Genomic DNA, 22,186 nt, shown 5'->3' with positions numbered 1-22,186 from the left:
AGTGATTTTAGAGTGAAGCATCTCACATCAACTTGACTTATATGTAAAAATAATAAACGTCGCGCGTATCAAACGCTTTATAAGATTACACGTCGTTATAACTGAAACCATTAAATAACAAAAAATAATGATAATAAATTTGCGATTATGTTGAAGCGTATCTCTGTTAAAGTTCATTCAAACACTCGACCATGACTGACAGCTCGCACTAGAAATGAAAACCAGGTGGCCGTATGGGTGATTTTGGAAATTTTTTGAACGGTTTCGCTAAAAGCCCACGATTGATCGTCCTGAACATTGACAGAGTGCAATTTGTCTTGAAAAATTGTGAAATACCGTATATACTGTCCGAGGTCTGTATGATAAAAAGGTACTGTTTCACCTCAGATGTGATGTATAAAAAGTATAAAAGGTTGGTTTACACAACCTCAGATTTGTTGGCAAGAATTTGTAAAGTAAACCTATCAAACGCAAAAAAATTCGGCCTGATTTGTTTTCCAAGAATTTGTTTTCGAGGCCTAATCTACTGTGATCAAGAGCCATTATGGCTCTTGAATGTGATCGAATATATTTTTTGGGTTATTTTTTGCTATGTTTTGGGTGTACATATTTAGGCTATCAACTCGATGTAAGATGTTTCACTCTAAAATAACTTATCCTTTCCCTTAAAAGTCACATGAATGTGCCCTTAAGTTAACTGATTTGTGGATTACAAGTTTATTGTTTAACTTAAAATATAAATTTATTGATGGGAGCATCGCTTTTAGCCCTGGCTAAATCTATATATTACCTAATGCAATGTTAAACTTACACGCCAAGAAAGAGTGACCAGTCTTGAACATAACGTCATGACTTCAGATGGAACGCGGCTTAGTACCTAATGCAACGTTTCACTTACACGCCAAGAAAGTGTGACCAGTCTTGAACATAACGTCATGACTTCAGATGGAATGCGGCGTAGTATCGCATACAACACTTCACTTACTCGCCAACAAAGTGTGACCAGTCTTGATGCCATCGTGACTCCACATGGAGTATTGAATCAAGTCAGACGGTACCTGTTATAGCTCGGTTTAATTTTGTTCCATTCGTTCATATTAATGGCATCGCCTCTGTCATGTGTTAGTTTACCAAAACAAGAAACGGTGGCCATGTTAGTGAACCCCCCCCCCCCCCCCGCACAAAAAAAAGCACTGCTTATTTTAAAATAGGGAGAATTTTGTAATGAGACAAAAGCAATAAATAAATATAAGCAAACAATATAAAGGTTAGAGTTCAGATTTGGTTTCTTCAGTATTTGTATCATCTGGCCTAATTTGTATAATACTTTTCCCGATATTTTCATTCGACTCCATTCTTTTGTGAGCTAGCTGGATTTGATCCATGGTGAAAACTGAATCCACAATAGTCTTTAGTCTTCCATTTGCAAACTGTGGAACAATTCTTTCTGAAAACTCTTGTACCAGTTCTCTTTTGTACTGCAAAAGAATGGGGGAAAATAATGATAAGCCGTTTTTTGTGTAAGGCATCGTAAAAGTACTTGCAGGGGGTCTTCTTGCTGCACTAATACCACAATGCTGTTTTCAGATAGAGGGGCCGGGGGGGTGGTGTTTAGGGGGGTCCGAACCACCCACCTCCCGTGCCTAGCATTTCTGCCTCCCACCCCTTTATTAGCCCTTTTACAATCGCAAAATAATCAGGAGTTTTGCATAATTTCCCCCTTTTCCTTCCACTTCCCGCCTCCCCCACATTCCCACCCCGTTGCCCTCTTCCACTTTTTCGTTATTAACTGTGGGGATTCTGTACTGTAAACCCTGTTAGTACGGACACTGAGAAGGCCTTAGAAAGTGTCCATATTAATAGAGTGTCTGTAGAAAGCAGGTTGAATTTAGAGAAAATGTAAGGACTTTCTTTCCCAAGAGACAAAGCAAGCTGTCCGTAATGACGAGGTGTCCATATTAAGTGGGTGTCTATGAAGCAGGGTTTGGCTGTGGTTGATGTACAGTCGAACCTCCGCCAACACCAACCTCTCTACAATGGCCACCTCTCTAAAACCGCCACTTTTTTTCATCCCGGTGAACAAAAAATCCATACATATTGACTCTTGTTTAAAGCTCTCTACAATGGCCACTTCTTCACAATGGCCACTTTCTTCTGTCCCCAAGGTCAGGGGAAAATATCTGTTCAGAAGACGATTTGAGATCTAGAATTTTCGGAACATTTTTTGTACAATTTCTTGCTTGCCTGCCTCTCCTAGGATTTTCGAACATCTAAAAAATGGTATAATTGCCCCTTTTTAAAGGATTTTTACCCTTAAAAGGTCACCTAGAAATTTCGGGAGCCTTTTCTCTGGCTGAAATTTTCGGAAAGGTAAGTCTTGATCCCTATAATTTTTGGATCACTAGACTTTTAGCTAGGAAATCCGAACAGATGAAAAAGTTTAGGGGATAAAAATATGCCTATATAGATCTACCATTTAAATACTAAAATACGTTCAACAATGCTATGTTTAAGTGGTTTTGAACTATATTCTCGTTGGGCGCCCCTGCAAGGTGGCCATCGTTAAGAGGTTCAACTTTAAAATTTCTAAATTTCTCAACTAAATTTCTATCTACATTTGGTATTGACAATGTAGAGATCCTGAAACAAAAGAATAATAACTTACACCAAGGGATCTACTCCTCAGTGTCGTTCCTATAAGTGAAGCTCTTTTCCTTAGGATGTCCCTGAGGAGGTCACCTGAGACATTACTGCCACCCAAAAGACCATACAAGATCCAACGACCATCAACAGCAAGACTCTTTATATTCTGTTCCCAAAATGAGCTTCCCACACAATCAAGGATGACATTTGCTCCTCGACCTAGAAGAAAATAAAACAATAATAGATCTTAATTTAAGCATACAAACTCCAGTTAAGCAAATTTTTTTTCTTTATTTATTTCTTTTCTTATTTTCATTTTCTTATTTTTTGGGTTGATTATAATGCCATGGGGGTGGGATGTTAGAATAGGTATTTTAGTCCCCTAAGACTTTGTAAGGAACCTTTAGTGGGAACTTCAACAATCAGATCAAGATTGAGTTTCAAAGCAAGTTATGTTTGTGTGCTTGTTACTTTGCCACACCTCTTTGTATCCATTAGCAACAGAAGCTTTTGAGCATTTAGGGAAAGAACAGGCTTAGAATTTCAGTCAAGCAAAGAACAAATTAACAAAAACTTCTAGCCCTGTAAGCTGGCTTGTAAATTTTAAACTACAGTCAAACTCTGTTAATACAGACACTTAGGGGGCCATAGAAAGTGTCCCTATATTAACGCGGTGTCCGTGTTAAGTGGGCTGAATTTAGAGAAAATATAAGGACTAGGTACAAGGAAAACTATCCATAGTAACAAGGTGTCCATATTAGGAAGATGTCTGTAAAGTAGGGTTCGACTGTAATAAAAAAAATATAGGTGATGCGTACATCCACAGTACATAATTCTTAGCAAGTTTAGGAATCATTTTTAGCCAGAACAACAAGTACCATTTGTAACATTTTCCACCCAACTGGAGAAATTTCCTGTTTTGTAGTCAAAGCCTCCTTCAGCTCCTAGTGACTCAGCCATCTTAATCTTTTCCTCTGATCCCGCAGTAACAAAAGGCCTTGCTCCAGCTAACCTTGACAGTTGTACCAGAGCAGTACCAACGCCGCTGCCCCCGGCATGGATTAATACTACTTCACCACTCTTAACTTTGCCAAGAAAATGCAATAGTTGATATGCTGTTAACCAAACTTCAGGGATGGCCGCAGCATCCGAGAGTTTGTAAGAGTCTGGGACAGGCATTACAAGTGCTTCATCAACAGCCACATACTCAGCATAACCTCCACCTTTAAAAACCAACTTATAGTAAATTTAGAAGACAGTAAAAAACATGTTCCTTCAATTTACAGCACTACTATAAGAGTTTTAGCCAGACTTTTGGCATAACTGGAGTGGTTGTTGAAGGTGCAAGGCCCTTACAAGGGTCTGGGGACAAGCCCTACCCCAGAAAATTTTAAAATCCAAAAGCTCTGAAATAACATTTTCAGTTTTCTTTCTTTTCAGAAAAATCAATCTAGTTCAACTGAGGACTGAATGTATTTTATTCAATAAAGAATCAAAATTTACAGCATGTAGACAAGGCTATTTAGCCTTGTCTTGCCTCTAGCTATTTAAACTACAGCCCTGACTATTAAACATTGTACATTGTAAACTTAAATGAATGTCTTACATGAGTACCACTCTTTTTAGGGCCTGACTTACGGGTCATTTTCACGTTAGGCTCAATCAATCAATCAATCAATCAACCAACTTTATTTAAACACGGTAAATGGCTCAGCAAGCTGGTTTTCAGACATGCCGTATGATAATTACAATTTATAAAAATTAAGACTAGTGATTAACTAACAATACAACATAACAGCAAGAGCCTAGTGGCTCAAAATGAGGCTGAGTCAGGCCCAAAACATAGTCATGTATTATTTTATGCCTGCGGACATGAACTCTATTGTTTGTTCTTCACTCCACCCCCGCCCCTAGCCTGAATTTCAGACAATTACTTCGAGTCATTTTTACTCCCTCAGTAATCGTCTGAAATTCAGGCTATCCACCCCCCCCCCCCCCCCCCACAACCCTCTGATATAAAACACCACTTGACCCAGTGCCCAAAGTATGATACTGGTACATTATTGGCTTAGGACATTTGTAAGGCAAAGAACAAACCATCAAAATTCACTTTCATAATTATTGTACTGACAAAAATAATCTCCGTCAGTGAAGAAATTTATGCAATTTGCCGCAGAAATTCTGCTGTCAATTAAAAAAGTAAAATTTTTGAAGAAATTAAATGGCCTTAATTCCAAACTAAGGCATAGAAAAGCCTGAATGTCGATTTTATCTGGGAGATTTGGTGACTGACTTCAAACACAGATATCCTTCAAGTAGGTAGAAATAACAAAATTTTTGTACTCACCACCTAACAAGGCCATAACATGGTCACCTTTCCTATGAAAGAAAAAAAAAAAGAAAAGAACACAGTGATCATAACAATCCTTTTTACTGAATTAAAAGAAGAAAATCTTTTCAAAAATTTCTATAGTAGTGTATCTGATAAATCCTACACTAATGGACTGGTCAAATAGATACCAGCAGTGAGTTAAGAAATTAAAACCAGGTTTAATTTTGTTGATGCAGTCAGACCCATAAGGATAACTCAGACATCCTCATGGACTCAGTACAGGCTGTGTAGTCCCTTTCCTTCCCCCAGTTATTCTTCATCAGTGTCATTCTGTTTTATATCCCTGTCACATCAAGAACTAGTCCAGTTCTGGCACCTCTGTCTTACTGTCATGCAACATTGTGTGACAGAGAGAGAAGGAAAAAGAAGAAAAAGAGCAGAAATAATTTATTCAACAAACAAAACCAAACATAGCTTTTCATGGCGCCCAGGTTAAAACAACTTACAACAAAACAAACAATGGGCAAATTATGTGATAATTTGGGAAATTTCACTAGAACATGATAGCCCCCTCCGTATTTGCCCAATATGTTCAATAATCTTAATAATTAATTGAAAGAGTTGTTTTTAATCAATTATATGAATAATTACATAATAATAACTTGTTTACTGAATCACAATCTGGCTTCAGACCTATGTTTTCCACTGAAACAGCTTTACTTGAGGCTACGAATGAATGGCTATGGAATATTGACGACAGTCTCTTAAATGGTGTGATATTCCTGGACTTGAAAAAAGCTTTTGATACCATGGATCATGCTATCCTTCTGGGAAAGCTTAAACTCTATGGGGTCAGTTCTCAATCCCTTAACTGGTTCCAGTCCTATCTATCTGACCGAAAGCAACAAACGTTCATTGATGGAGTTCAATCTGATTTCTGTAATATAACATGTGGTATTCCACAGGGGTCTATTTTAGGCCCTCTCTTATTCACTATTTATATTAATGATCTCCCTTCATGTAATTTGTTTTCAAAACCCAGAATGTATGCAGATGATACTACCCTTACCACATCTGCAGAAGACCCATGTGTCCTTGAACATAAAATGAATTATGATATGAATTTAATCCAGTCATGGCTGTCAGCAAACAAATTAACTTTAAATGTTAAGAAGACTAAATACATGCTTATAGGGAGCCAATTTAAGTTATCCCAAATAAACAGTGACTTCACAGTCAAAGTCAATAATACACCCTTAGAAAGAGTAATTAAACATAAATCCCTTGGAGTTCAAACTGATGAATCTTTGAACTGGCGCCCACACATTCATACCATTTCAAAGAAAATATCCGCTGGTATTGCTATCTTAAGGCGTGTAAGTCATTTTATACCATTTGATACTAGAGTGAACATGTACAATGCACTGGTAATGCCATATTTTAATTACTGTGGTGCCGTTTGGGGTAATATCAATAAGGGACTAGCAGACAAACTTAAAAAACTGCAGAATAGGGCTGCTAGAATTCTCACTTTTTCTAACTATGACGTTCGCTCAAGTGTTTTGTTGGATGAGCTTGGCTGGGAAAGGCTAGAATATGCAAGACTTAAACAGTTGGCTGTGACAATGTATAAAATCCATAATAATCTTTCCCCATCGTATCTGAGGCGGATCTTTACCAACACCTCAAATGTACATTCACACAATCTTAGAAATTCTGAGTTAAATTATTATGTCCCCAGACCCAAAACTGAGTCTGCAAAAAGGAGCCTACACTACAGAGGATCTGTTCTGTGGAACAAGATTCCCTCAGAGATTAGGAAACTGCCCAGTTTAAATGTTTTTAAAACTTCAATTCATGGGAAAGATTTTTCTAATACACCATGACCCATTGTAACTCTTATTATCCATAATGTAAGTTTTTGTATTTTTAACATTATAGTCAATAGTTCCTTAGTCTTTTACTCTTAGTATTTTAGTCTAGTCTTAAACACGATTCCTAGGAAGACCATGTAAAATGATACGATTTCGTGTATAAATAAAGATTGATGATGATGATGATGAATCTTCAGACAGTTCCTTTCTTGACCTCCCTTTTCCCTGTCCCTGTAAGGATGACGGGTTTTTGAATAGGGGTTGCTGATTTTTTTTTTCAGAGATGCCGACAAAATTTTGTCCCTTAATGCAGACAAATTTTTGAAAGGGCGCCCACAAAAATTTGAGTGTTTGGTTTCCAGTCATCTTTAGAGGGGGGGTTAGGATAAAAAAATGGAAATCCCCCTGGGGAGGAGGTGGCGAAGGGGGGGGGGGGGAGGGTTCCACATCCATATGCCCCCTCCATAGATATCGACGCAAGTGTTTTATACTGTGTTAAATACTTACGTCCACTTTCCAGCACATTTCTCGCTAATCTCCTCTATCACACCAGCAACTTCTAGCCCTAGGATGTCTGATTCCCCCGCAGGAGGAGGATATTACCCCCGGCGCTGTAATGTGTCAGCTCCATTGATCGCCGTGTAGTGAGCGCGGATTAACACCTTAGTTTTCTCTACTTTTGGCTTTGTTACTGTACCAATATAAAGATTATCTACACTGCCAGGCTTATAAAGAACTGCTCTCATTGTGGAATTTCCAGAGATAAGCACGATATCAAGAATGAACAACATGAAACACAAACGTGCGACTTCTGTTGTAATATGGGTCATCTTTCCACCGAGAGAAGCCTGGAACTATGCATGGTACACATCGATAACGATACTTAAGGATTTTTTTCTGGCAGGTAAGTGGTGTAAGCATCATATAGTGGTTCCCCGTTAGTTAATATATGGCATAACTTTACATAGCCCTACATAGCCATACATAGCAATACATAACCCTACATAGCCCTACATAGCCCTACATAGCCCTACATAGCCATACATAGCCCTACATAGCCATACATAACCATACATAACCCTACATACCCCTACATAGCCATACGTGGCCCTACAAAGCCCTAAATAGCCATACATAGCCATACATAGCCATACATAGCCATACATAGCCATACATAGCCCTACATAGCCCTACATAGCCATACATAGGCATACATAACCCTACATAGCCCTACATAGCCCTACATAGCCCTACATAGCAATACATAGCCATACATAGCCATACATAGCCATACATAACCCTACATAGCACTACATAGCCATACATAGCCATACAAAACCATAAACAGCCCTACATAGCCCTACATAGCCCTACATAGCCCTACACAGCCCTACATAGCCCTACATAGTCATAAAGAGCCCTACATAGCCATACATAGCCATACATAGCCCTACCTAGCCCCACACAGCCATACATAGCCCTACATAGCCCTACATAGCAATACATAGCCCTACATAGCCCTACATAGCCCTACATAGCCTTACACAGCCCTACACAGCCCTACATAGCCATACACAGCCATACACAGCCATACATGACACTACATAGCCCTACATAGCCATACATAGCCATACACAGCCATACATAGCCCTACATAGCCCTACATAGCGCTACATAGCCCTACACAGCCCTATATAGCCATACACAGCCATACATAGCCCTACATAGCCCTACATAGCCCTACACAGCCATACACAGCCATACATGGCTATAGGGCTATGTATGGCTATGTAGGGCTGTGTATGGCTATGTATGGCTATATATGGCTATGTATGGCAATGTATGGCCATGTATGGCTGTGTAGGGCTGTGAAGGGCTATGTAGGGCTATGTAGGGCTATGTAGGGCTATGTATGGCTATGTATGGCTATGTAGGGCTGTGTAGGGCTGTGTAGGGCTATGTAGCGCTATGTAGGGCTATGTAGGGCTATGTAAGGCTATGTCGGGCTATGTATGGCTGTGTATGGCTATGTATGGTTATGTATGGCTATGTAGGGCTGTGTATGGCTGTGTATGGCTATGTAGGGCTGTGTAGGGCTGTGTAAGGCTATGTAGGGCTATGTAGGGCTATGTAGGGCTATGTATGGCTATGTAGGGCTATGTATTGCTATGTAGGGCTATGTAGGGTTATGTATGGCTGTGCAGGGCTATGTAGGGCTATGTAGGGCTATGTATGGCTATGTAGGGCTATGTAGGGTCATGTATGGCTATGTACGGCTATGTAGGGCTATGTATGGCTGTGTATGGCTATGTATGGCTATGTAGGGTCATGTATGGCTATGTAGGGCTATGTACGGCTATGTAGGGCTATGTATGGCTATGGAGGGCTATGTAGGGCTATGTAGGGCTATGTATGGCTATGTAGGGGTATGTATGGCTATATAGGGTCATGTATGGCTATATAGGGCTATGTACGACTATGTAGGGCTATGTATGGCTATGTAGGGCTATGAAGGGCTATGTAGGGCTATGTATGGCTATGTAGGGCTATGTAGGGTCATGTATGGCTATGTACGGCTATGTAGGGCTATTTATGGCTGTGTATGACTATATATGGTTATGTAGGGTCATGTATGGCCATGTAGGGCTATGTATGGCTATGTATGGCTATGTAGGGCTATGTAGGGCTATGTAGGGCTATGTATGGCGATGTAGGGCTTTGCAGGGCTATGTAGGGTCATGTATGGCTATGTATGGCTATGTAGGGCTATATATGGCTGTGTATGGCTATGTATGGCTATGTAGGACTATGTATGGCTATGTAGGGCTATGTAGGGCTATGTAGGGTCATGTATGGCTATGTATGGCTATGTAGGGCTATGTATGGCTATGTAGGGTTATGTATGGCTATGTATGGCTGTGTATGGCTATGTATAGCTATGTATGGCTATGTAGGGCTATGTATGGCTGTGTATGGGTATGTATGGCTATGTATGGCTATGTAGGGCTATGTAGGGCTGTGTATGGCTATCTATGGCTATGTATGGCTATGTAGGGCTATGTAGGGCTAGTAGGGCTCTGTAGGGCTGTGTAAGGCTATGTAGGCCTATGTATGGCTATGTAGGGCTATGTAGGGCTATGTAGGGTTATGTATGGCTATGTATGGCTGTGTATGGCTATGTATGTCTATGTATGGCTATGTAGGGCTATGTATGGCTGTGTATGGCTATGTATGGCTATGTATGGCTATGTAGGGCTATGTAAGGCTATGTAGGGTTATGTATGGCTATGTATGGCTGTGTATGGCTGTGTATGGCTATGTATGGCTATGTAGGGCTATGTATTGCTATGTATGGCTATGTAGGGCTATGTAGGGCTATGTACGGCTATGTATGGCTATGTATGGCTATGTAGGGCTATGTAAGGCTATGTAGGGTTATGTATGGCTATGTATGGCTGTGTATGGCTGTGTATGGCTGTGTATGGCTATGTATGGCTATGTAGGGCTATGTATTGCTATCTATGGCTATGTAGGGCTATGTAGGGCTATGTACGGCTATGTATGGCTATGTAGGGCTATGTAGGGTCATGTATGGCTATGTACGGCTATGTAGGGCTATTTATGGCTGTGTATGGCTATGTATGGCTATCTAGGGTCATGTATGGCTATGTAGGGCTATGTAGGGCTATGTAGGGCTATGTAGGGCTATGTAGGGCTATGTAGGGTCATGTATGGCTATGTACGGCTGTGTATGGCTATGTATGTCTATGTTTGGCTATGTAGGGCTATGTATGGCTGTGTATGGCTATGAATGGCTATGTATGGCTATGTAGGGCTATGTAGGGCTATGTAGGGTTATGTATGGCTATGTATGGCTGTGTATGGCTGTGTATGGCTGTGTATGGCTATGTATGGCTATGTAGGGCTATGTATTGCTATGTATGGCTATGTAGGGCTATGTAGGGCTATGTAGGGCTATGTATGACTATGTAGGGCTATGTATGGCTATGTAGGGCTATGTAGGGTCATGTATGGCTATGTACAGCTATGTAGGGCTATTTATGGCTGTGTATGGCTATGTATGGCTATCTAGGGTCATGTATGGCTATGTAGGGCTATGTAGGGCTATGTAGGGCTATGTAGGGCTATGTAGGGCTATGTAGGGTCATCTTTTGCTAGATACGGCTGTGTATGGCTATGTATTTCTATGATTGGCTATGTAGGGCTATGTATGGCTGTTTATGGCTATGTATGGCTATATATGGCTATGTATGGCTATGTAGGGCTATGTAGGGTTATGTATGGCTATGTATGGCTGTGTATGGCTGTGTATGGCTGTGTATGGCTATGTAGGGCTATGTATGGCTATGTATGGCTGTGTATGGCTATGTAGGGCTATGTAGGGTTATGTTTAACTATATATGGCTATGTAGGGCTATGTATGGCTATGTATGGCTATGTAGGGCTATGTAGGGTCATGTATGGCTATGTATGGCTATGTAGGGCTATGTATGGCTATGTATGGCTATGTATGGCTATGTAGGGCTATGTAGGGCTATGTAGGGCTCTGTAGGGCTGTGTATGGCTATGTAGGCCTATGTATGGCTATGTAGGGCTATGTAGGGCTATGTAGGGTTATGTATGGCTATGTATGGCTGTGTATGGCTATGTATGTCTATGTATGGCTATGTAGGGCTATGTATGGCTGTGTATGGCTATGTATGGCTATGTATGGCTATGTAGGGCTATGTAGGGCTATGTAGGGTTATGTATGGCTATGTATGGCTGTGTATGGCTGTGTATGGCTGTGTATGGCTATGTATGGCTATGTAGGGCTATGTATTGCTATGTATGGCTATGTAGGGCTATGTAGGGCTATGTAGGGCTATGTATGGCTATGTAGGGCTATGTAGGGTCATGTATGGCTATGTACGGCTATGTAGGGCTATTTATGGCTGTGTATGGCTATGTATGGCTATCTAGGGTCATGTATGGCTATGTAGGGCTATGTAGGGCTATGTAGGGCTATGTAGGGCTATGTAGGGCTATGTAGGGTCATGTATGGCTATGTACGGCTGTGTATGGGTATGTATGTCTATGTTTGGCTATGTAGGGCTATGTATGGCTGTGTATGGCTATGAATGGCTATGTATGGCTATGTAGGGCTATGTAGGGCTATGTAGGGTTATGTATGGCTATGTATGGCTGTGTATGGCTGTGTATGGCTGTGTATGGCTATGTATGGCTATTTAGGGCTATGTATTGCTATGTATGGCTATGTAGGGCTATGTAGGGCTATGTAGGGCTATGTATGGCTATGTAGGGCTATGTATGGCTATGTAGGGCTATGTAGGGTCATGTATGGCTATGTACGGCTATGTAGGGCTATTTATGGCTGTGTATGGCTATGTATGGGTATCTAGGGTCATGTATGGCTATGTAGGGCTATGTAGGGCTATGTAGGGCTATGTAAGGCTATGTAGGGCTATGTAGGGTCATGTTTTGCTATATACGGCTGTGTATGGCTATGTATTTCTATGATTGGCTATGTAGGGCTATGTATGGCTGTGTATGGCTATGTATGGCTATGTATGGCTATGTAGGGCTATGTAGGGCTATGTAGGGTTATGTATGGCTATGTATGGCTGTGTATGGCTGTGTATGGCTGTGTATGGCTATGTATGGCTATGTAGGGCTATGTATTGCTATGTATGGCTATGTAGGGCTATGTATGGCTATGTATGGCTGTGTATGGCTATGTAGGGCTATGTAGGGTTATGTTTAACTATATATGGCTATGTAGGGCTATGTATGGCTATGTATGGCTATGTAGGGCTATGTAGGGTCATGTATGGCTATGTATGGCTATGTAGGGCTATGTATGGCTGTGTAGGCTATGTATGGCTATGTAGGGCTATGTATGGCTATGTAGGGCTCTGTAGGGCTGTGTAGGGCTATGTAGGGCTATGTAAGGCTATGTATGGCTATGTAGGGCTATGTAGGGCTATGTAGGGCTATGTATGGCTATGTAGGGCTTTGCAGGGCTATGTAGGGTCATGTATGGCTATGTATGGCTATGTATGGCTATGTAGGGTTATGTATGGCTATGTATGGCTTGTATGGCTATGTATAGCTGTGCATGGCTATGTATGGCTATGTAGGGCTATGTAGGGTTATGTATGGCTATGTATGGCTGTGTATGGCTGTGTATGGTTGTGTATGGCTATGTATGGCTATGTAGGGCTATGTATTGCTATGTATGGCTATGTAGGGCTATGTATGGCTATGTATGGCTGTGTATGGCTATGTAGGGCTATGTAGGGTTATGTTTAACTATATATGGCTATGTAGGGCTATGTATGGCTATGTATGGCTATGTAGGGCTATGTAGGGTCATGTATGGCTATGTATGGCTATGTAGGGCTATGTATGGCTGTGTATGGCTATGTATGGCTATGTAGGGCTATGTATGGCTATGTAGGCTCTGTAGGGCTGTGTAGGGCTATGTAGGGCTATGTAAGGCTATGTATGGCTATGTAGGGCTATGTAGGGCTATGTAGGGCTATGTATGGCTATGTAGGGCTTTGCAGGGCTATGTAGGGTCATGTATGGCTATGTATGGCTATGTAGGGCTATATATGGCTGTGTATGGCTATGTATGGCTATGTAGGGCTATGTAAGGCTATGTAGGGCTATGTAGGGCTATGTAGGGTCATGTATGGCTATGTATGGCTATGTATGGCTATGTAGGGTTATGTATGGCTATGTATGGCTTGTATGGCTATGTATAGCTATGCATGGCTATGTAGGGCTATGTATGGCTGTGTATGGCTATGTATGGCTGTGTATGGCTATGTAGGCTATGTATGGCTGTGTATGGCTATGTATTGCTATGTATGGCTATGTAGGGCTATGTAGGGCTATGTAGGCTATTTAGGGCTGTGTATGGCTATGTAGTGCTATGTATGGCTATGTATGGCTATGGAGGGCTATGTAGGGTTTTGTATGGCTATGTATGGCTGTGTATGGCTATGTATGTCTATGTATGGCTATGTAGGGGCTATGTATGGCTGTGTATGGCTATGTATGGCTATGTATGGCTATGTAGGGCTATGTAGGGTTATGTATGGCTATGTATGGCTGTGTATGGCTGAGTATGGCTGTGTATGGCTAGGTATGGCTATGTAGGGCTATGTATTGCTATGTATGGCTATGTAGGGCTATGTAGGGCTATGTATGGCTATGTAGGGCTATGTAGGGTCATGTATGGCTATGTACGGCTATGTAGGGCTATTTATGGCTGTGTATGGCTATGTATGGCTATGTAGGGCCATGTATGGCTATGTAGGGCTATGTAGGGCTATGTAGGGCTATGTAGGGCTATGTATGGCTATGTAGGGCTATGTAGGGTCATGTATGGCTATGTACGGCTATGTAGGGCTATGTATGGCTGTGTATGGCTATGTATGGCTTTGTAGGGTCATGTATGGTTATGTAGGGCTATGTAGGGCTATGTAGGGCTATGTATGGCTGTGTAGGGCTATGTAGGGCTATGTAGGGTCATGTATGGCTATGTATGGCTATGTAGGGCTATGTATGGCTGTGTATGGCTATGTATGGCTATTTAGGGCTATGTATGGCTATGTAGGGCTATGTAGGGCTATGTAGGGCTATGTAGGGCTATGTATGGCTGGGTAGGGCTATGTAGGGCTATGTATGGCTGTGTATGGCTATGTATGGCGATTTAGGGCTATGTATGGCTATGTAGGGCTATGTAGGACTATGTAGGGCTATGTAGGGCTAGTATGGCTGGGTAGGGCTATGTAGGGCTATGTATGGCTATGTATGGCTTTGTAGGGCTATGAAGGGCTATGTAGGGCTATGTAGGGCTGTGTAGGGCTTTTTAGGGCTATGTAGGGCTATGTAGGGCTATGTATGGCTATGTATTGCTGTGTATGGCTATGTATGGCTATGTATGGCTATGTAGGGCAATGTAGGGCTATGTAGGGTAATGTATGGCTGTGTAGGGCTCTGTAGGGCTATGTAGGGCTATGTAGGGCTATGTATGGCTATGTATGGCTATGTAGGGCTGTGTAGGGCTGTGTAGGGCTATGTAGCGCTATGTAGGGCTATGTAGGGCTGTGTATGGCTATGTATGGCTATGTATGGCTATGTAGGGCTATGTAGGGCTATGTAGGGCCATGTAGGGCTGTGTAGGGCTATGTAGGATTATGTACACTCCTTCTAGTAAGTAACGGGGAACCACTATATGATGCTTACACCACGTACCTACCTTTTTTCTCACGAGAACATCGCAATCGATTGCGGGCGCAATTTTAAGATGGCGGCGGTATGGCGGGCTTTATCTATGTAGGTCCTTGAAAGTTCGATTCTTGGACAGTGCTTGGAGTCAACCGAAACTGGACTTCACCACCGTGGCCATTAATAAACCTGCTCTTTCACACCGCTCGCGGAAAGTATGGCCAAGTATAAAAGTTACTTAAGATGTTACTTTTCTTCAAGTTTATACACTCGATAAAATTGCGGGCGACATAATTACAAGAATCTTTACTGTAGAATGAGCACCTTAGTCTTTACTGTAGAATGAGCGGCTTAGTTCATAACAACGAACAACGAACAACACTGAAATGAACAGTGAATGAACAGCGATGTTGGGGTCTTTGTTTAACTTCATATTTGCATAGGTTAGCGAGTGAACATTTTACGAGTTTATTCCTTCCTTTTCTTCAAGTTTATACACTCGATAAAATTGCGGGCGACATGACTATGTATTTCGGGCGACATAACTCTGGTTCCGGGCGATATGACTTCGGGCGAGATGACTTTCGGGCGACTTGACCGGTTACCCTTCAGCTGGTTGATTGAAATCGATGTTTGGCACAACGAGTAAGGTCGCTGAAGGTACTGGTAGTCAAAATTGAAACAGTTGATCAATGATGGATCTTGGTGTTCATTCTGAACATTTTACAGGGCTAACTCTTTACGGAGTTCGCTCACGATGAGTATGAGGTGAGCTCGCTTTCTTACGGGGCTATTAGCCCACCTAAGACAGTGGCGGCCAAACTGAAGCCCGATGCGTTGACAAAATTTTTTCTTACGACCGCCCCACCCCCTTATCTCAGGGTCTGGATGACTGCCCCCCTTTCCTCCCCGCCCCCCTTATTTGAAGGTGTGGATCCTCCACTGTAAGAAATCGGGTAGTATATTTTGTGCTTATAAAGTGGACATTTAGAAGTATTAAGTTTAAGCCTACTTTTTGTTTTCTGTGCATACATTTTTCTTTTACAAGTTCAGTACAGTTTTACGTTTCCTGGTGTATCTGGAAATTCCCTGCTAGCTAGCTAGTTGGGGTATAGTAAGATTTCCGTATAACCACAACATTTATTATACATGCGGCATTTTCATACTTTTTCTCACAAATAGTTAACACGAATAGAGTCAAAACATGTATGCATTATAAATGAATGCGTTTATATGGAAATCTTACTATTCCGGAATTTGTTAACAGTTTAGGGTGCGTTTCTTTTCTAAAATCCGAGATCAGATCAAAAATCCAATAGGATGTTTTGTTGACAAAAGAAACAATGTATCCAAAAAAGGGATTATTTTTCATTCATTTCCATAGAAACGACCTACGATATCGACAGTATCCTGGAGACGGAATAACACGGCTGCTGACAAGGTTGCAAGTTTGCTGATCTCTCATTGTATTCTGGACGGTTAGCTTTAGAATGCTACTTTAGACGGGCCAAATTAAGACAAGTCTTGAAATAAGATATGTCATAATTGGGAAAGTAAAGTCTTCCAAGATGTGCCGGTGAAGTTGTGTAGCAGTTTTTTGCTTGTAACCAGAACAATGCAGGGCCTGCTTGTACTGCGATTTTACCACGCCGATAAAACGGATAAAATGGATTGTTTTATCCATGACTCTGGTAAAAAAATGGCCGTAAAGATAAGCAGTCTTGTCAAAAAGTTGATGTTTGTATTAAAATTGTTTTGAGTTTCCACCAGCAATATTCATTCTTTTCGGATCCACAGTAAAGAAACACTTCGGATCATGTATTCAAAGTATTCGGTTTTGGATATGATCAAAGGTCATCAAAAGAATCCACCTCCATTGTGGATCATTTCAACCAATAATCTGAGTTTTGGATTTTAGTAAAGAAACAAAATGTCCTTGTTTAAATTGAAAAGTCCAAATTTGGATTTTAGTAAAGAGAGTACTCATGGCATTCTAAAACATAGAGATGCAGAGTTTATTGTATGGGACTGGGATCTTGTTGTCAGTCTTGTCAGGTATTTAACGACAGGTAGGTTTCTCAAGTGGGAAGACCATAAGAAATATTATAGTGGCATAAAAGGATCACAGAAGAATGGTTTATCGTGCAAAGAGGGCACTCTTCTCAGTTTTAGGTATCAGAAGTTATAATTATAAGGGGGAGGGGGGGGGGGGGGGTAGCACACCGAACCACCCTAGCAGATCCTTGTCTTTTGTAACACTTTCAAGTGATGATCATCAAGTTTAATAGTCATACATGGTTTGTTTCCCTTTGTCTGAACCAATTGAAAGGAAAATATAAATAAACGTAAATGGTAAAAGAACAGTAGTCAACTGAAATTTCTTCCGTAGTACCATAACATTCTACTTGCTTGTGACAAGCCAAGAGCTTCTGAGCTTTATCAAATAATCCTGCATCATAAAGAAAAAATGGTTGCTACATTTATGGCCCTTGGTCAGGACAGAAGTTTCTTGGTTTAGCCATAGTGGCCACTTTGAAAGTGCAAGCAAACTGTACACAAAAAGGAGAAGGATTTGCATCCTATATATTTTATGAAAGTATGCTCAAACTTTAAAACTCAAATGAAATTTCGTAACTTATTCTAGTCTTGTTGTATGAAGAAATTTAAAGCACTGAATATCAAAGGTCAAGAGAGCTACGGTTGAATGTGACAAGAAAGTATTACCTATTTTGACCTTTAAAGCTTTTTATTAACTTTAATTTCAAAATGCTCCTCTTTCGTTTATTGTGTAGATAATGTGATGGAAAGTGATGGCAAAGAAACTAACTGTTCTGGAAAGCAACTGAAAACGTATGCATACGTCATGCAGGTACAGAGTTGTTGTCTTGCTTGTTAAACCTATGTTGCTTCAATTTGTTGCCACCACTGTCATTGTTACTATTAATAAGCTCCCTTTAGTAAGTGGCCAAGGAAATAAGTTTACAGTGCTGCTGGCAAAGTCTCTCTCATTATTTGCGATTCTTTTTGGGTACTTAACAAAATTCCTTTCTTGAGCTATATGTACAATCAAAGCAATCATAAATATATAAATAAAAAAATAACGATAACGATTGGAAAAAAAAAGGAGAAATTAAAGTTGACTCTTCTTGGCTAGAGGTCATATTTGACAGTCTTACATTATTTGTAAAACTATTTTGCCGATATTTTCATTAGACTCCATTCTTTTGTGAGCAAGCTGGATTTCATCTATGGTGAAAACTGAATCCACAATAGTCTTGAGTGTCCCATTTGCAAACTGTGGAACAATTTTGTCTGAAAACTCCTCTACCAGCTCTTTTTTGTACTGCAAAATGATCAAAAAGTACAGTGAGGCACCATAGGTATTGAAAAGTGGTACACGCTCCCTTTCACCACTTCAGTACAGTTTGTACAGGTTTGAACTTGGATAGAGTCGCTTGGAATTAAACTTCATTCATTTCCATAGAAACGACCTACAATATCGACAGTATCCTGGAGACGGAATAACACGGCTGCTGACAAGGTTGCAAGTTTGCTGATCTCTCATTGTATTCTGGACGGTTAGCTTTAGAATGCTGCTTTAGACGGGCCAAATTAAGACAAGTCTTGAAATAAGATATGTCATAATTGGGAAAGTAAAGTCTTCAAGATGTGCCGGTGAAGTTGTGTAGCAGTTTTTTGCTTGTATCCAGAACAATGCAGGGCCTGCTTGTACTGCGATTTTACCACGCCGATAAAACGGATAAAATGGATTGTTTTATCCATGACTCTGGTAAAAAAAATGGCCGTAAAGATAAGCAGTCTTGTCAAAAAGCTGATGTTTGTATTCTTGTGTTTTAATTAGTAATAATATACACGAAAAAATTACTCAATTCTGATTGGCTGAGAAAGGAGTGCAGCTCTTCTGTAACACGAGTGCAAAATGTGTAACACGAGTGCAAATTACAAATGCTTTCTGATTGGCTGAAAACACAAAAGGAACCAACAAGAACCAATCAGATTAGAGCTGTTTTAGCAACAAAAATTCAAGAAAATGGCCATGTTTTTCAGCAGGTAACCTGCGATCAGGCGAATTTTTTTTTTTTTTGGCGGGGGAAAAAAAAAATACGTCTGATACAATTGTTTGTCAATTCGTCTGCCGCCCCCTAATTAAAGGATCTGTCAACGGGAATGTTGGCCACGTCATCCGACAAGCGTGAGCCAATCAAAATTTACCGGAAGTAGCTTCGTTGGCGGCAAATTTACAGATTAAGGCGCGAAATGTCTCTGGACCAGCTGTGCAGAGGTTTGTGCAGAGGCGAGTTAAGCAGGCTTATTTTGTGTCGTGTCGTATGGCAGTTTAAGATGAGTTTTCCTAAGAAGGTGAACAAAACATGTCACTTTTGTGCGATTAATGTTTCATCTGGAGAAGGCACTGTTCCTCTCTTTAAGCCAACGAAAAACAAAGAGTTTTGCGGGAAAAGTTTTTGTAAAACTGGAACTGTCATCCTCTCCGATCTTATTAACAGCGTCGGAATAGATATTGATTCTACCTCAGAAAGTGACTCGTCACTGTGCAAAAAATGTGCAAGGAAAATTGTCAATTGTTGTACTATGTTTCATGAGGTGGAAGAAGGATTTATGTCAAAGATCGTTTCTGCGAGCGAAACAAACGACGATGAATGTAGCGGTGGTGGAAATAAGCGTCTTCACAGTCAGAATTATTCACCAAGCGGGTTAACTCCTGGTTCTAAAAAGCAGAAAGGTTCTTCGTCCCGGAGAGCAGAAGGTGGGAGTAGATCGAGGAAAACGCTTTTTCAGTTGAATTCTGCCTGGTCGGCGCAAGAAAAGCTGGACGATTCTGTTGTAAACTTAATGTGTTTACCAGTGACAGAAACTGATGTGAAAGATGATTACTCGTCAGCAGTTGTCAAGGTGGGGGTTTACCTATTCTATTCTTGTTGCTTGCACTTATGTTTATATTCCAGAAGTGAGACTTACTTTGTTTGAAATATTCCGTGATCTTGGTTACTATAATGTAACTAACTGATACACGCTGTGCCCTTTCACCTTTCTTCGCTCTCACGTTTTTAGCCGCTATTTTCAAACAATAATTGACATAAATTGAGAAAAGGAAAGAAAGAGAAAAGATTTAGACGTTATAAGAAGGTAAAGCCGTTCTCTTTTGCAGTGCTCTTTATCATTCCATGTATTGTTGACAAAGCTCAAAGATAAGTTGGACAATTATTTATTTTCCAGTTTTAGAAATCGGCGATCAGGCTGCGGGTTTTTTTTTTTACGAAACTGTACGGAAAAAAAAAAGAGAAAAAAAAGAACGGCTGATCGCAGTTTACAATGAAGTGTTCAATGAATGTGTTCTCAGTCTAGGAGTGAAAGTAAAATTCTGTTGCCAATTTACCAACATGTTCATTTCAAACCTTTTAATATTCTAACGTGCTTAAAATAATTTGCGATGAGACCTTCTTTTACCGATGTACTGGCGGTAAATCACTTTCCCTTCTTTTTCTTTTTCCAGATATTTATTGCATACCCAAATGGACGCGTCATTGAGCATGAGACTAACCCTGAAGAAAAAATGCTTGTCACAAATTTGGCTTTAGAAAATTACAAAGCTGCTGCACATGGTGTTATGAACTTTGAGGCACTGAAAAGTAAAGTCCTGCTTGAACTGGGGAAACAAGTAAAAAGGGAGATCAAACGTTACTCGAAAGACCCTTCCAACGTGTTCAAATATCGTGGTAATTTAGAGAAGCTAGCTGACTTCACTAATGAAAGTCTACTTAAAGATGTAGAAGAGAAAATCCCCTCACTGCATACCTTTGTTAAGGCATCTGTTCAAGGTTGCCAAAAAGTGAAAAATCCTGTCAACCAAGAGGCATTAATTATTTCCAGTTACCTCAATCTTTGGATGCCAATTTCCAACTTTGCGTATCGAATTAACACAATTCTAGTCCTCGGGGGTTGCAAGAAGGAAGAAGTCGACTGCTTCCACAAGTTAGGCCTTTCCAGTCACCCCAACACCTTGCGTAATATGCAAAAAAAAGCAGCTGCATCTTTTGACAAGTCAGTAAATGAGTGGAAAATTGACACAGTGAACCGCCATAACAAAATCAAATTACTTGAAGAAGTGATCAACAGTCTCAGCGAAAAAGATGAAAATGCAATGGAAATTTGTACAGTCGATTTTTCCTTGGATGCTGTTTCTAAATATAAGAATTACAGTGATGCAGTTTACAGAGCTTGTAAGGAAATGCTTCCACGGAACCAGGATGACCTTATTGAAGATACTGACGTGCTCTCTGTATTGGATACACTTAAAGGAGAAAAGACCCAAAACTTCAGGTACTATAACTATAACTTGAAAAAATAGAAATTAATAAAGCTTTTCTGACAAACACTGGCAAGCAAAAAAAGGGAAAAGAATGGGTAAAAAATAATTCAGACGACAAATTTTGTTACAGTGGTGACAGAATACGGTATGTGTTTAAAAAACCTTAATGCATCATGATCAGCAGGCGGTTTATCTTAAATACTGACATAAGCATGTGAGCAAACAAACTAGGTAATTCAAGAGATAAAGACCATTATAATGCATCAACTCAAACCAAGCCACTTATAGAAAAAATTATCCAATGAATAATTAACAAAGAACAAGGTATGGTGATATCATTTGTCAATGAACCAATGATATTAAAGAATACAAACACTTCAACAAAATTTGAACCCAATTAGAAGATGTGAACTTCTTTGGAAACCTAACTGCATGTAAGCTTTGATCCTACATTTTGCTTATTTTCAATGGTTTTTATAGTAACCTAACAGGTTTTCAAGCTCTTTAGTTCAACTAAACTTGACAACTGTGATATTTTGATGCTCAGAGAAAGGAATCTGTGGAATAAATATAGTGGCAACACTATAGTATTCAACATGATCATCCTCTCTTCTAAGATAGTGCAAGAAAATTATAACCATGTTGTTTTTGTTTTAATGTGTAGGATTGTGGGGGATAATTGGGACCTGGAGGTAAAAGCCAGATGTCAGACCAAATCACAGAACA

General features: G+C 40.4%; 2 pseudogenes; one reads left to right on the top strand and one right to left on the bottom strand.

Moving 5' to 3' along the window:
• Nucleotides 1-22,186, top strand: part of LOC140928252 (pseudouridylate synthase 7 homolog) — a 97,930-nt pseudogene that overhangs the window by 64,830 nt on the left and 10,914 nt on the right.
• Nucleotides 1,224-7,601, bottom strand: LOC140937386 (quinone oxidoreductase PIG3-like; annotated as a pseudogene).

The sequence above is a fragment of the Porites lutea genome, chromosome 1 (genome assembly GCF_958299795.1).
Source record: "Porites lutea chromosome 1, jaPorLute2.1, whole genome shotgun sequence".
In the NCBI taxonomy this organism is placed as follows: domain Eukaryota; kingdom Metazoa; phylum Cnidaria; class Anthozoa; order Scleractinia; family Poritidae; genus Porites; species Porites lutea.
Note: the sequence above shows the minus strand (reverse complement) of the source record. Positions and strands in the feature narration are given on the sequence as shown.